The 15,315-nt window shown below is 40.4% G+C and overlaps 2 protein-coding genes across 4 annotated transcripts in view; both read right to left on the reverse strand.

Annotated features, from left to right (window-relative positions):
* The window catches only part of LOC134287941 (uncharacterized), a 34,656-nt gene extending 25,408 nt beyond the window's left edge, over positions 1-9,248 (reverse strand). For both annotated transcript variants that reach the window (XM_062851239.1, XM_062851238.1), the window contains exon 1: positions 402-9,248. The gene's annotated coding sequence lies outside the window, so the exon portion shown is untranslated. The remainder of the gene's footprint in view (positions 1-401) is intronic.
* LOC109401369 (protein numb) overlaps positions 1-15,315 on the reverse strand; it is a 165,819-nt gene that overhangs the window by 90,290 nt on the left and 60,214 nt on the right. The window lies entirely within an intron of this gene.

Below are 15,315 nucleotides of genomic sequence, written 5' to 3' on the forward strand. Positions count from 1 at the left end.
GAGGAAAAAAAGCAACGTCAAGTGTAGCTCAACTGAGCTGTCAGATGCAGCCCGTTTGATTACGTTACCTAAAACGAGGAAAGTATTGCTATCCGAGATAAATTCTGAAGCCAAAATTCACTCCGAGCAGCATTTTCTTCTCCTGTACTGTCAAAAATAAATTGAAAATAAAATATTCCAATGATTACTTTGCTTGGCGATTATTGGCGATGCAAAAATTCACCTCAACATGATTTTGTGCGTGAATGGAATTCAGTCACACTGCATGTTAGGTGATGCGGTCACGTACGTGTTTGAACCACCAGCCCAAAACATAATGTCAACACAGCTAGGAGGAAGAAAAAAACATCAAACTGGAGAAAAAGAAGACCGTCTTCGCGAGTCTCGTCTCAGATTTTGACTATCCCCTGTATATGTTCATTTTAAAGAGAGTTAAGGTTAAAATCAAACCTGTATTGGTAGGATGACCAAGCTTATTGGTAAATACTTGGAATATTTTTATTGGGCGTATTTTGTTAATAAAATCATCAATGCATTATAGGTTCCACTTTGCACACGGCAGTTTGTCTGTTTATTGTTCCATAAAACACTGCACTCTTTTCGTTCGTAATATATTGGGTGGGTGGTACGAAACTTGAGAAATTAAAAAACTAGAAAACCCGTCATTTGTTGTTGTTGTTGCAAAAAGTTAGCAGTTATTCTTAAGGTGCCATTAGACTGTCTATTTTTATAGGGTAACTTATCACTGCGACCATTTCTCTAATCTATTGTGATGGATAAGACTGTTTGCTATGATGCAAACTATTTTCTTCGTTAAATTTGGCCAAATATTTTTGTCAAAGATGTTTGTCAAAGTACCCTGTGACCAAATATTATTATTTTTGTCGTACTAAGCCAAAAGATAGAACGCCAGATGGCGTTATGCCAAACGGCGTTATGCCAAATGGGGTAGAGCCCGTGGATTGATACAGAAGATTTTTTTACCTGGAGTTGTTCGGCGCACACATGAGCATGAGCATGAGCATAGATGACAGCACAATTCGTAGTTGCTACTCCGTGATTGACCAGAGCAATCGAAATTGCACAGGGAACCAATGAATAGGGCTTGTGACTAGCTTACTATTCTCAATGTACACAGTTCGAGAGCTCTCAGCTTTAATAAGGTCAATAACGGCGCCGGCCACGTCCTTACGGTCATCGAGGAAAGGAGGGGATGTTAGTAAGACAAACGTTGTTAAAAAGACCGCGAATCGCTGCATCTCCACGTTTGTCTCAGGAAGGAATTTTTGTTAGTAGGGTAAGGTACATTGTCAGTCCGGGAGTCACCTATGGTTGGTGATATGATTTGACAATGGATCAGTATACACAAACCGCCGTTAACAACCGACCACTTTTCGACGCAAAAACTAGCCAAAAATAAAATTCTATCGCGCGTCTCCACTCCACTAGGGAGCAGAAACCTTTAGTCTATTCCACACAGAAATACACTGAACGCGACTCACTTGTCGGCGCCCGGATTTTTTCCTCGACCGGCGAGCCCGAACTAATCTTTTGTGTAAATGCAAAAAAATGAAAGAAAATATTTATTATCAACTAAAAGTGTATTGAGAACTAGCGCCGACGGGAAGCGAAAAATTCGGAACCGACTCGATCCACGACGCGTCAACCGCGTCGATTTTATTATTTCTCGTTCACACTGCAGCGCGATGAGAAGTGAAAATCCGGAACCGACTCGACCCACGACGCGTCCACCGCACACTAAATTCAACCGCGTCGATTTTATTCTTTCTTGTTCACACTGCAGCGCGATGGGAAGCGAAAAATTCGGAACTGACTCGACCCACGACGCGTCCACCGCACACTCCGTCCCGTCGTCGGAGCCCCGCAGAGAAGAAAAAAAAATCGCAAAAATCTAGCAAAGCCAGCGCGCGAAACTTTGCTGCTGCCGAACTACCGCACACTACTCGAGTTGTTCGGCGCACACAAAGTAAAAAGTGACTATTTGCATGGCTAGATTGGGTAGATTCCCGAGCAGAAGGGCATACCTTACAAATACCAAGCGAAGAGCAACATGTGCTCTAATACCAAAAATTGTTATTGATGCGTGATTCTATGAAATGTTATGAGAATACCACAATAACAGTTGGAGGTATTTGAGCAGAATTTGGTATTGATGTAGTATTTGTTGGTTCAACAGTGAAAATAACCGAAGAACAAGATTTGCTATTTCATCATGAAGTCATCGAACAAATTAAACATTTGATAATAAGAAATGTTATTAGTTTGTTATTCAATAACTTTGGAATAACAAATACAGTACTTGAAATTTTAGGTATGCATCCATTATTGAAATAACAAGACTTGTTATTTTCTAGGTGTTATTTATACAAAATTTTGGTATTCATTTTAGTTATTTTGCCTCTTATGTCCACCTAACGAAGGGCATATCAAGGTATGGTAGTATTTAAGATAAATACCTTGATATGTTATTCACTTGTTATTTTCTTCTGCTCGGGTTCCTTGTCGGGAGTTTGTTGTTCGGCGAAAAAAGTAAACAGTGAACATATACGTGGCTACACCCTAAACAATTTTGGAAGATAACCACTATATTTTACTGGTTTTTATCATGCAGAATGCATTCAGCAATACAAATTGCAGAATTTCAGCATAATTTTCTGAAACATCCAGTAGTTTGTGCTGATAGGGACTCCAGCATAATATTGCTCAAAATCTGTTTATTGCGTAGCTAGCATGTGCATAGCTAGTAGCAGAACATTCCTTGTCGAATGTTTATTTCAATTCCTTGGCCAGGTGTATGGGGATGAGTAGATCTATGTTATTGTAGAGAGTAGCGAAATCTGCAACGGTAATGGTTATACTAATATCTTAGCAACTCTATCTTCGATTTGTGTAAGTGTTCATGTCATGTTACATGTATGATTCTTGAGTGGGAAAAAAATCTTGGAAATCTGAGACTCTTTGGCCAAACCATCGCCTTTTCAATAGCTATTATATGGGAAAATTGAGCTTCAATTTCCATTTTTGCATTTCCTGAACGTAGGGTTATCATGCATGACCATTGCTAACAAAAAATACAAACAAAAAACAAAACAAATAGCGTTTATTAACTTTGTTTTCGATTGGATGAAAATAGGAGCACGTTGCTTGAAATGGGTGCCATTCCCTGTATCATCGATTTCATTTGAAAGGAGATGGAAATCCATTAGCAGTTACGAAGGATGGTTATGCAAAATCCTGGAAAAAATCTCCCGGAATCCTACCTTTACTATTATGTTAAGAAATCTGAGCAAATCGGATTAGAATTCATTACTAAGCTGGCACAAGTAGCTTTCCATATTTTGCCAACCAATGCATCACGTTATCCGCATCTTGCATGGTATGATAAACGCTTGTAATGTGCCCTTTCCTTCAATTTCGTAGCACACCTGATCACGTGGAATCGTGTACATGACCGAAACAGTGCAGTGGTTCACCTCCGAAGTTATCTCTTTCCATTCCACCCCCTCGTACTTTCATCTACTGCCCCAGAGATTAACTCGTTTTGTTACCTTGTTAGTTCCATATCATAGGACACACCGGCACGGCGTTGCGATAAATAGCCTTCCAACCCACCGAAACGAGCCACGACACTTTTAATGGCTGAAGCACGCCTCAACGCCCATCATCATCTCCATCATCGTTGCCACTACCTATGATGGAAAGATACATCTCAGCTCGCGCTTATCTCGAACCGGGTAAGAGATGCCAGCTGGAATAAAAATCATCCGCACTTTTGGACGAGAACAATAAAAGTCGGTGGGTACCCAATGCCCATGCCGAGATTAAGTTCCTCCCCGAAAGGTACACAGACCATTAGAGATAACCAAGTTTGTTTTGATACTAAATTATCAAAACGAGCCGTTGTTGTACTTGAAGCGAATACCAGATCAACGCTCTTCACAGCAGACTCGGGCAGCCGGTTACCTGACAAAAATGCTCTGGAGCTTGATTCGGTTCAGATAGGTAATGTTCACAGAAAAATTCGGTGCGAAAGTAAACAGCGCGGGATGTTGGATGTGCGATAGGATAAGAGATCATAAATGACGGAGACTCCACCCACAAGGCACCACCGTTATAAACTTATTTGACGGACAAATCATTAGGAAAAGTAACCTTCGGAACGCCAAATTCTGCAATGCGACATCTGCAAACGGGATAGATTAATGCGGACTTCCATATCGCCATAAATGTGCGAAGTTTTTATGGCAATGTTAAACTTCTCAAAACAGTTACGGATACCTACTTGTTTGGCGGTATGCAAATTTTATTGCTAAATTGGTGAAGAGCCTTTATTTTTTAAGCCAACAATATATTCGCAGTAAACTCATAACAAAAAAACAACGTTGATATGACCAATAATAGTAATAACATACTGCCAGGCAAATTTTCAAAAATGTTAGCGCTTTGGAATGAAACTAAATATAAATATAATCCACCAAGAATTCCCTCATAGATTCCTCCAGCAATTACTTCAGTGATTCCTCCAGGAATTCTTTCAAGGATTCCTACAGGAATTCCCTTAAAGATTCCTCCCTTAGACATTCATCCTGGATTTCCCTCAGGCATTTCTCTAGGAATTAATTCCTTCAAGGGTTTTTATCATGGATTCCTCCTTGCGTTTCTACAGGGATTCCTGCAAGGGTCCGTTCAGGAATTTCATCAAAAATTTCTCAAGGGATTTCTTCAGGGATTACCCTAAGAATTTCTCCTGGGATTCAAAAATTCAAACGAAAAACTGGAGGAATTCATTATCAACATACTAGAACTTTCCTACAATCGAATACGATAATATGAGAAACAAAAATGATGTTGTCATTTATTTGCTTCTCTTTATTTTGTATACGATATACTACTACTACTGACAACCAGCGGTGGGGTGAAAAGGTGGTAATTTACCAACGATGATGTGAACGCACGGTGCGCAAACGGGTGGGTAACAAAATTAAAAACGGGTGGCACACCTCTGCTACTCACCGATATACTACGCACTGGTGGGGATAGCCTTAGGTGCTCTAAATCAAGGTATTTGTGCAGAAGCTTGTCGATGTGATTGTGTTGTTCAGTAATGGACCTCTATCAATTTCAATTTCTATTCAATTTCTCTCGTCGTTTACTTGCGATATTGTCAACTGTTTTTTTGGTTGCACTTTCTTTTCCCATTTCTTGCTTATAGTTCGACCGAAGAAAGCCAATAAAAGTTTATTATGGAAAAGTCATACGGTGATCAATCCTAAAATGTAATTCCAAGAAAGTTTTCACCTGTTTTTAGGAATTTTTTCAACAATTTTTTTGAGAAATCATTCAGTTTTTTTGTTTGTTTTGGAAACGGCAATTTATCTGGGAAATCTCCCGGGATTTTCCTAGAAATTCCTTTGGCAATTTCGTCGAACAATCGTTTGGTACTTCCTTAAAGAATTTCTTCAACAATATGCTTGGAAATAGGTTGGGCAATTTATTTGATCATTGTAAAATCCTCTGTCATTTTCTTAATTTTTTTCGCCAATTTTGGGATTTTTTTCGATAATGCATTTCAAAATTTCTTCAGCAATGTTTTTAAATTTCTATTGAGAATTACTTCGACAATATCTTACCGAATTCATTTCACAAGCCTATTTTTTGAAATTCTTTTACAATTTCTCTACAATCTGATCTTCAGTTTCGTTGTGACACCCAAAATGAAAAATAACAGCACAAAACATACAAAGTTAAACAAGTGTTTATTTATTCAAGTACAAAATTAAAATTTGATGATTGCTTCCTTTTTATGTACACTTTGTAGCCGGCCTTCTGATACCTATGGCAATTTTTTGGTAATTTCATTGTATACTTCTGTTACAACTAATTCCTTTTGTAATGCATTTGGTAATTTCCTCGGCAATTTTATTAAAGCTGCGTCTGTAATGTCTCTGTATTCTAATCGAACATTCCTTTGAGACTGGTTTTGCAGTTCTTATGAAGACTTCCTCGGCAATTTATTTGAAAATTCTCTAATTATCTTTTTGGGAAAATGTTTTCAAATTTAATTCAAAAATTTCAAATGAAGCATTTTTGGCCAGTCTGCTCAAACTAGTCCATTCATTTGAAAATCTCTCAGGCGATTCCTTATGGATTTCGTTCTCAATTTGCTTGTAAATTAATGAATTTCCAATCGGAATTTGCATTTGAATTACAGAACGAATGATCGATTTCAAAAATAATGCCGAAGGAATATCAAAAGAAATAATCAAAATAAAAAATTAATAAAAGGAGTGGCCGTAATAATTCTTAAATGAATTTACAAACGAATTTCCGAAGAAGCTTTCAAATAAATTGCAAAAAAAAAATCAAAAGAAAATTCAAGTGTCAACTCAATTTAAAAAAAAAAGAGAAAAAGAAGTTTCCAAAAAAGTTTTTGAAAAAAAAATCTGAGGGAATTACCGAAGAAATCTCGAGAAACAAAATTACAGAAAGAGTTACCGAATCAACTCTTAAGGGAATTGCCGAAAAAGATCCCAAACGAGTTGCTAAAGAAATTTCCGCGGGCATTTTCTCAGCAATTATACTATTCTTTCTGAGCAAGAAATTCCAAAACATATATATTTTTTTGAGAAATTTCCGACAAAATTGCCGAAAGAGTTATTTTTAGCAGTTGCCGAGCAAGCAAATCAATTACCGAAGGATTTTACCAAAGAAATTTCTGAGCTTTTCCAGGGGAATTTGTGAAGAAATTCAAATTGAATTTTGGAGGGCATTGCCAGATCAATTTCTTAAGGAATTTCCCAAGGCATAACCGAAGTTCTCAGAGTAGTGGCCGAAGAAATTTCCAAAAGAATCGCCTAAAAAATTTCGAAGGAATTCAAAGATTTTTTTTTTAAGAATTTGTGAGATGCTGACGAGTAATTTGCAAAGATAGTTAAATAGAAATTACCGAAGAAACTCCTAAAAAAGCTGAACATTATTGAAAAAATTGTCTTAAGAATTCTCATAGGAATTACAGAGGTAATTTATAAAAGCATTGCCGAACTAAGAACTTTTCAAAGGAATTCCCAGAAAATTTCTCAAAACAATACTGATTGAGAAATTTTTAATGGTATTACCAAAAAATCCCTGAAAAAATGGTTGATATAGTTTGATTTGACATGGTGATATTTAAACAGCTTCTACCACAGCAAATTTCTGATTTTCAAAAATCCTGATAGCACTGCAATAGCGCTTAATTAGCACACATTGCGATCATTTTTTCTAACACACGAAATATTAACCCGGGAGCGGTTGCGTCGTGTACTGAGTACTCGCACCATAAAAAATGCGCGCATGTGGTTCACAGCGTGAGCGCGGCGCCGCTGCAGGTAGTCAAAGACGCGACTGCTCGAGGGTTAATGCTGAAATGGCAAAGGTGGTTGACAAATCAATAATCCAGGAGAAAAAGTGCTCGTGATAAACATGGTCTGTCTGAAAGAGGATGTTAACACCAAAAAGAACAAAAGGATCCTGAAAAAAAGGATAAATTCTGAAATGGTCGAATTAATGCTTGCACAAACCCTCGTCAATCAGCCACTTGCTAAGTGACACTGATTGCGGTCACGTACTGTAATGTTTCGCACAATTCGACGTATTTTCACAGCTGGGTGCCTCCCGCAAACCAAATCCGCAAGTAATTTTAATTTGCATCGTTCTGCAGCCAGCCTGATGATTAGCACTTTAACCTCAATGTGTAGGCCAATAACCACAAAAAGACGCACATTATCACAGATTTGCACGTGTTCCGATTCACCGCCGCCGAAGTGATTCATACAATCATCATGTTTTATGCGCTGGGCTTCGATGGATCAACGCAGCACTTGTCCGTCCAGTTGTGCATTCAACTGCCTTGGGCTCGGTTGATTCATGCCTCAACGATTTCCTCTTGCCAAACGAAACGGCCACATATTGGTTATTGGTGGTCCGATTTGTAACTTCAAAGCTGGTGGATCCCATGGGGAAACAGGTTTGGTGTCCATCCACCCATGCGTGTGCAAGTTCAATCACTTGGAAGCATCATTCGACCCATCCCGGTATGCTTAGGTACGTACATCCTTTTCTGGATGCTCAAGAGTGTGCTCAACCGCAAAATCGCACAATGTCCGCCGGAGAACTTTAAATTCATGGTAAATCTTACGGCGGGAAAGTATGTCATCAACAAGTGAATTACGACACACGGTACAACAGCGATGGTCCTGACCAACACCTCCACCATAGGCTTCTCGCTTAAGTCTCAAGAAGCTTCTTGATGACAGGTCGCAAACAAAACGTGTGAGCGACCTCGCCCTCTTCCACTTGTTCGCACTGACGAAGCTGCTTCTCCACCAGATAGCAGCAAGAGAAGAGGAATATTTTAATATTTATCTTCAACAACGTCGTCATTCAGCGTAGGTAGGTACCTACCTACAAAGTCGATGGACTTGCACGAAGCTTACACCCAACGAACAAAAGCAAGTAAACGAAAAAAAAAAGAAAAATTGCTAAGAATTCCATTCTGAGGCCAGTCTCGGACATAAAACTGGTTGGCAACAGTCACTCACATTGAGCAATGGAAGCAAAGCCCACATTCCAGAGTCCTGCTTGATTGCAATTTTAGCTTGCCGTTGCCGAATCGAATGATCGTGCGTCTGACAGACCTGTTCATACTAAAAACATATATTTCGGGACTTCGTTTCCATTTGAATTCTTTTACAGCAATTTCAGGTTAAATTACACAAAATTGGACTGATAATTAGCCATAACTACTTAATTTTTGTCGGAGATAATAAAATTCTACTCAAGTCTTGCAATTTAAAGTTTTTTCTTTCTTAGGGAAATGCTGGAAGAATTCTTTTGAGAATTCTCTGAGGAAATTCTGAAAGAATTCTAGAAGAATTCCACTGCGATCCCTAGTGAAATTCCATTGGAAAACATTGACGGAATTCCTTTGACAAGCCATGAAGAAATTTTTTTTGGGAATCCCTGATAAAAATCCTTATCGTATCTCTGGAGAAATTCCTTTGGGAATCTCTGGTGAAATTCCTTTGGAAATCTCTGGCGAAGTTCCTTTGGGAACTCCTGGGGAAATTTCATTAGGAATCCCTGAAGGAATGCCACTAGGAATTCTTGAAGGAATTCCATTAAAAATCTCTGAAGCAATCCCCTTCAAAATACCTCGTGGAAATCCCTGAAGAAATTTCTGGAAGATTTTTTTTGAAAATTATTGAAAAAATCCTTTGGGAGTCTTTGGAGGAATTCCTTTATGCATCTCTGCAGGAATTTCGTTGTGAATCCCTAGTTGGAATATTTAGGAATCTCTGTAGGAATTCGTTTAGGAATTTCTGTTGAAATTCCTGACAGTTCCAGTGGAAATTCCGGGAGGAATTCTTTTGTGGTTCAAGGAGGAATTCTTTGGGAATTCAAAAAGGAATTCTTTGGGTATTCGAGGAGGAATTCCATTGGGAATTCCAGAAGGAATTCCAGGAAGAACTGCATTGGGGATTCCAGCAAGAATCCCTTTCAGCATTCCAGGAGGAATTCTTCTGTGATTCCAGGAGGAATTTTTTGGACATTCGAGAAGAAAATCGTTCAGGATTTACGAAAAATTTCGCAAGGAAGAAATTGCTGTAGAAGTTCCAGGAATTCTTTTGTGATTCAGGAAAGAATGAATTTCGTTGGGAGTTCTAGAGATAATACATATAAGAATTCCAGGAGAAATTCCTTTCGCAGTTCCAAGAAAAAATCCTTCGTGAATTCTAGGTAGCATTCCATTGGGAATTCCAGGAGGAATTATTTTATGATTTCGGGAGGAATTGGAATTGCAGGAAGAATTGCATTGGGAATTCCAGCAAGAATCCCTTTAAGAATCCCAGGAGGAATTCCTTTGAGATCTAAAGGAGGAATTCCTTTGGGAATTCCAGGAGGAATTTCGTTAATTCCATTAGGAATTCAATTGCGGATTTCATAAGAAATTCCGTTGGGAATTCCAGGAACTATTCCGTTGGGAATTCCAGGATGAATTTCATTGGGAAATCCAGGAGCAATTCCGTTGGGAATTCCAAGAAGAGTTCCATAAGGAATTTCGTTGGGAATTCCAGGAACTATTCCGTTGGGAATTTCAGGATGAATTCCATTGGAAAATCCAGAAGGAATTCCTGGAGGAATTCCGTTAGGACTTCCAGGAAAAAATCCGTTGGGAATTCCAGGAGGAATTCCATGGAGAATTTCAGGAGGAATTCCGTTGGTAATTCCAGGAGGATTTCTGTTGGGAATTCCAGGAGGATTTCTGTTGGGAATTCCAGGAGGAATTCCGTTGGGAATTCCAGGAGGAATTCCGTTCAGAATTTCAGGAGGAATTCCGTTGGTAATTCCAGGAGGAATTCCGTTGGGAATTCCGTTGAGAATTCCAGGAAAAATTCCGTTGGGAATTCCAGGAGGCATTCCTTTGGGTATACCAGGAAAAAATCCTTTGGGTATTCCAGGAGAAATTCCGTTGGGAATTCCAGGAGGAGTCCTATTTGGAGTTCCTGGTGGAATTCTGTTGGGAGTTCCAGATGGAATTTCGTTGGGGATTCCAGGAGAAATTCCGTTCGGAATTCCAGAAGAAATTCCGTTGGAAATTCCAGGAGAAATCCCAGAGGAATTCTGTTGGGAATTCCAGGATGAATTCCGTTGAAAATTCTAGGAGAAATTTCTTTGGGAAATCCATTGGAAATTACTAGAGGAATTCTTTTGTGATTTCAGAAGGAATCCTTTGGGAATTCCAGACAGAACTTTTTTGGGAATTCCTTTGGAAATTCCTTAAGAAATTTAATTAGGAATTCCAAAATAAACAACTTTGCGAATTCTAGATGGAATTCCCTTGGGAATTCCGTTGGGAATTCCAGGTGGAATTCCGTTGAGATTTCCAGGAGGAATTCCGTTGAGATTTCAAGAGGAATTCCGTTGAGATTTCAAGAGGAATTCCGTTGAGATTCCAAGAGGAATTCCGTCGTGAATTCCAAGTGGAATTCCGTTGAGATTCCAGGAGGAATTCCAGGAGTAATTCCGTTGGGAATTCCGTGGAGAATTCCTGGAGGAATTCCGTGGGGAATTCCTGAAGGAATTCCGTTGAGAATTCCTGGAAGAATTCCTGAAAGAATTCCGTTGGGAATTTATGTAGAAATTCCGTTGGGAATTCATGTAGGAATTCCGTTGGGAATTCATGTAGGAATTCCGTTGGGAATTCATGTAGGAATTCCGTTGTGAATTCCTGGAGAAATTCTGTTGTGAATTCCAGGAGGAATTCCGTTGGGAATTCCAGGAGGAATTCCGTTGGGAATTCCGTTGGGAATTCCAGGAGGAATTCCGTTGGGAATTCCAGGAGGAATTCCGTTGGGAATTCCAGGAGGAATTCCGTTGGGAATTCCAGGAGGAATTCCGTTGGGAATTCCAGGAGGAATTCCGTTGGGAATTCCAGGAGGAATTCCGTTGGGAATTCCAGGAGGAATTCCGTTGGGAATTCCAGGAGGAATTCCGTTGGGAATTCCAGGAGGAATTCCGTTGGGAATTCCAGGAGGAATTCCGTTGGGAATTCCAGGAGGAATTCCGTTGGGAATTCCAGGAGGAATTCCGTTGGGAATTCCAGGAGGAATTCCGTTGGGAATTCCAGGAGGAATTCCGTTGGGAATTCCAGGAGGAATTCCGTTGGGAATTCCAGGAGGAATTCCGTTGGGAATTCCAGGAGGAATTCCGTTGGGAATTCCAGGAGGAATTCCGTTGGGAATTCCAGGAGGAATTCCGTTGGGAATTCCAGGAGGAATTCCGTTGGGAATGCATAAAGGAATTCCTCCAAAGACTCCCAAAGGATTTTTTCAATAATTTTCAAAAAAAATCTTCCAGAAATTTCTTCAGGGATTTCCACGAGGTATTTTGAAGGGGATTGCTTCAGAGATTTTTAATGGAATTCCTTCAAGAATTCCTAGTGGCATTCCTTCAGGGATTCCTAATGAAATTTCCCCAGGAGTTCCCAAAGGAACTTCGCCAGAGATTTCCAAAGGAATTTCACCAGAGATTCCCAAAGGAATTTCTCCAGAGATACGATAAGGATTTTTATCAGGGATTCCCAAAAAAAATTTCTTCATGGCTTGTCAAAGGAATTCCGTCAATGTTTTCCAATGGAATTTCACTAGGGATCGCAGTGGAATTCTTCTAGAATTCTTTCAGAATTTCCTCAGAGAATTCTCAAAAGAATTCTTCCAGCATTTCCCTAAGAAAGAAAAAACTTTAAAATTTAAATTGCAAGACTTGAGTAGAATTTTATTATCTCCGACAAAAATTAAGTAGTTATGGCTAATTATCAGTCCAATTTTGTGTAATTTAACCTGAAATTGCTGTAAAAGAATTCAAATGGAAACGAAGTCCCGAAATATATGTTTTTAGTATGAACAGGTCTGTCAGACGCACGATCATTCGATTCGGCAACGGCAAGCTAAAATTGCAATCAAGCAGGACTCTGGAATGTGGGCTTTGCTTCCATTGCTCAATGTGAGTGACTGTTGCCAACCAGTTTTATGTCCGAGACTGGCCTCAGAATGGAATTCTTAGCAATTTTTCTTTTTTTTTTCGTTTACTTGCTTTTGTTCGTTGGGTGTAAGCTTCGTGCAAGTCCATCGACTTTGTAGGTAGGTACCTACCTACGCTGAATGACGACGTTGTTGAAGATAAATATTAAAATATTCCTCTTCTCTTGCTGCTATCTGGTGGAGAAGCAGCTTCGTCAGTGCGAACAAGTGGAAGAGGGCGAGGTCGCTCACACGTTTTGTTTGCGACCTGTCATCAAGAAGCTTCTTGAGACTTAAGCGAGAAGCCTATGGTGGAGGTGTTGGTCAGGACCATCGCTGTTGTACCGTGTGTCGTAATTCACTTGTTGATGACATACTTTCCCGCCGTAAGATTTACCATGAATTTAAAGTTCTCCGGCGGACATTGTGCGATTTTGCGGTTGAGCACACTCTTGAGCATCCAGAAAAGGATGTACGTACCTAAGCATACCGGGATGGGTCGAATGATGCTTCCAAGTGATTGAACTTGCACACGCATGGGTGGATGGACACCAAACCTGTTTCCCCATGGGATCCACCAGCTTTGAAGTTACAAATCGGACCACCAATAACCAATATGTGGCCGTTTCGTTTGGCAAGAGGAAATCGTTGAGGCATGAATCAACCGAGCCCAAGGCAGTTGAATGCACAACTGGACGGACAAGTGCTGAATTCCGTTGGGAATTCCAGGAGGAATTCCGTTGGGAATTCCAGGAGGAATTCCGTTGGGAATTCCAGGAGGAATTCCGTTGGGAATTCCAGGAGGAATTCCGTTGGGAATTCCAGGAGGAATTCCGTTGGGAATTCCAGGAGGAATTCCGTTGGGAATTCCAGGAGGAATTCCGTTGGGAATTCCAGGAGGAATTCCGTTGGGAATTCCAGGAGGAATTCCGTTGGGAATTCCAGGAGGAATTCCGTTGGGAATTCCAGGAGGAATTCCGTTGGGAATTCCAGGAGGAATTCCGTTGGGAATTCCAGGAGGAATTCCGTTGGGAATTCCAGGAGGAATTCCGTTGGGAATTCCAGGAGGAATTCCGTTGGGAATTCCAGGAGGAATTCCGTTGGGAATTCCAGGAGGAATTCCGTTGGGAATTCCAGGAGGAATTCCGTTGGGAATTCCAGAAGGAATTCCGTTGGGAATTCCAGAAGGAATTCCGTTGGGAATTCCAAAAAGAATTCCGTTAGGAATTCCAAATGGAATTCCGTTGGGAATTCCAGGAGGAATTCCGTTGGGGATTCCAGAAGGAATTCCGTTGGGAATTCCAGAAGGAATTCCGTTGGGAATTCCAGAAGGAATTCCGTTGGGAATTCCAGAAGGAATTCCGTTGGGAATTCCAGAAGGAATTCCGTTGGGAATTCCAGAAGGAATTCCGTTGGGAATTCCAGAAGGAATTCCGTTGGGAATTCCAGAAGGAATTCCGTTGGGAATTCCAGAAGGAATTCCGTTGGAAATTCCAGAAGGAATTCCAGAAGGAATTCCGTTGGAAATTCCAGAAGGAATTCCGTTGGAAATTCCAGAAGGAATTCCGTTGGGAATTCCAGAAGGCATTCCGTTGGGAATTCCAGAAGGCATTTCGTTGGGAATTCCAGAAGGAATTCCGTTGGGAATTCCACAAGGAATTCCGTTGGGAATTCCACAAGGATTTCCGTTGGGAATTCCACAAGGATTTCCGTTGGGAATTCCACAAGGATTTCCGTTGGGAATTCCACAAGGATTTCCGTTGGGAATTCCACAAGGAATTCCGTTGGGAATTCCACAAGGAATTCCGTTGGGAATTCCACAAGGAATTCCGTTGGGAATTCCACAAGGAATTCCGTTGGGAATTCCACAAGGAATTCCGTTGGGAATTCCACAAGGAATTCCGTTGGGAATTCCACAAGGAATTCCGTTGGGAATTCCACAAGAAATTCCGTTGGGAATTCCACAAGAAATTCCGTTGGGAATTCCACAAGGAATTCCTTTGGGAATTCCACAATAATCCAAGAGGAATTCCGTTGGAAATTCCAGGAGGAATTATGTTGGGAATCCGGGAAGGAATTTCAGAAGGAATTCCTTTAGGAATTCCAAGAGTAATTCCTTTTTGAATTCCAGGAGGAATTCCATTGGGAATTGCAAGAAGGACTGTTTTGGAAATTACAAGAGAAATTCTTTTGCGAATTTCTTCGGAAATACCAAGAGGAATTCCTTTATGAATCCAAGAAAGAAGTCCTCAATGAATTCCTGAAGGAATCTCTTCGGGGACTTCTTGAGGAAATTTCTCCGTTGAGAATTCCAGGAGGAATGAATACCTAATCTGCTATTCAATTGTGTACCAGTCTAACACTCAACTACGAGCCGATACACGATTCGATAAGTGACAGTATTGGTATATCGCATTGGCTTTTATCCACACATCAACCAACCGTAAATACACATCTTCAGCAAATGCTCCATATCGTATTATTCTGGTGTGCAACGATTGCATATATGTATTAACACCACACGATCATCGACGGAATGGCAGTTTCATCCATCCCAACAGCCAGCCAGCGCGCTGCAGCGCCGGAGATGAATTGCATGCTTCAAGCTGCCTTTGATGCTGCTAGCCGCAGCAGGTCCTCAACGTAGCAAGGTATGAATAAGAATGACAGATGTTCAACATGCTTTTGCGTTGGGCTTGGGAATGCCTCTCCTCTGGTTGGAGGAGAAAAATAC

This window comes from Aedes albopictus, chromosome 2 (genome assembly GCF_035046485.1).
Source record: "Aedes albopictus strain Foshan chromosome 2, AalbF5, whole genome shotgun sequence".
In the NCBI taxonomy this organism is placed as follows: domain Eukaryota; kingdom Metazoa; phylum Arthropoda; class Insecta; order Diptera; family Culicidae; genus Aedes; species Aedes albopictus.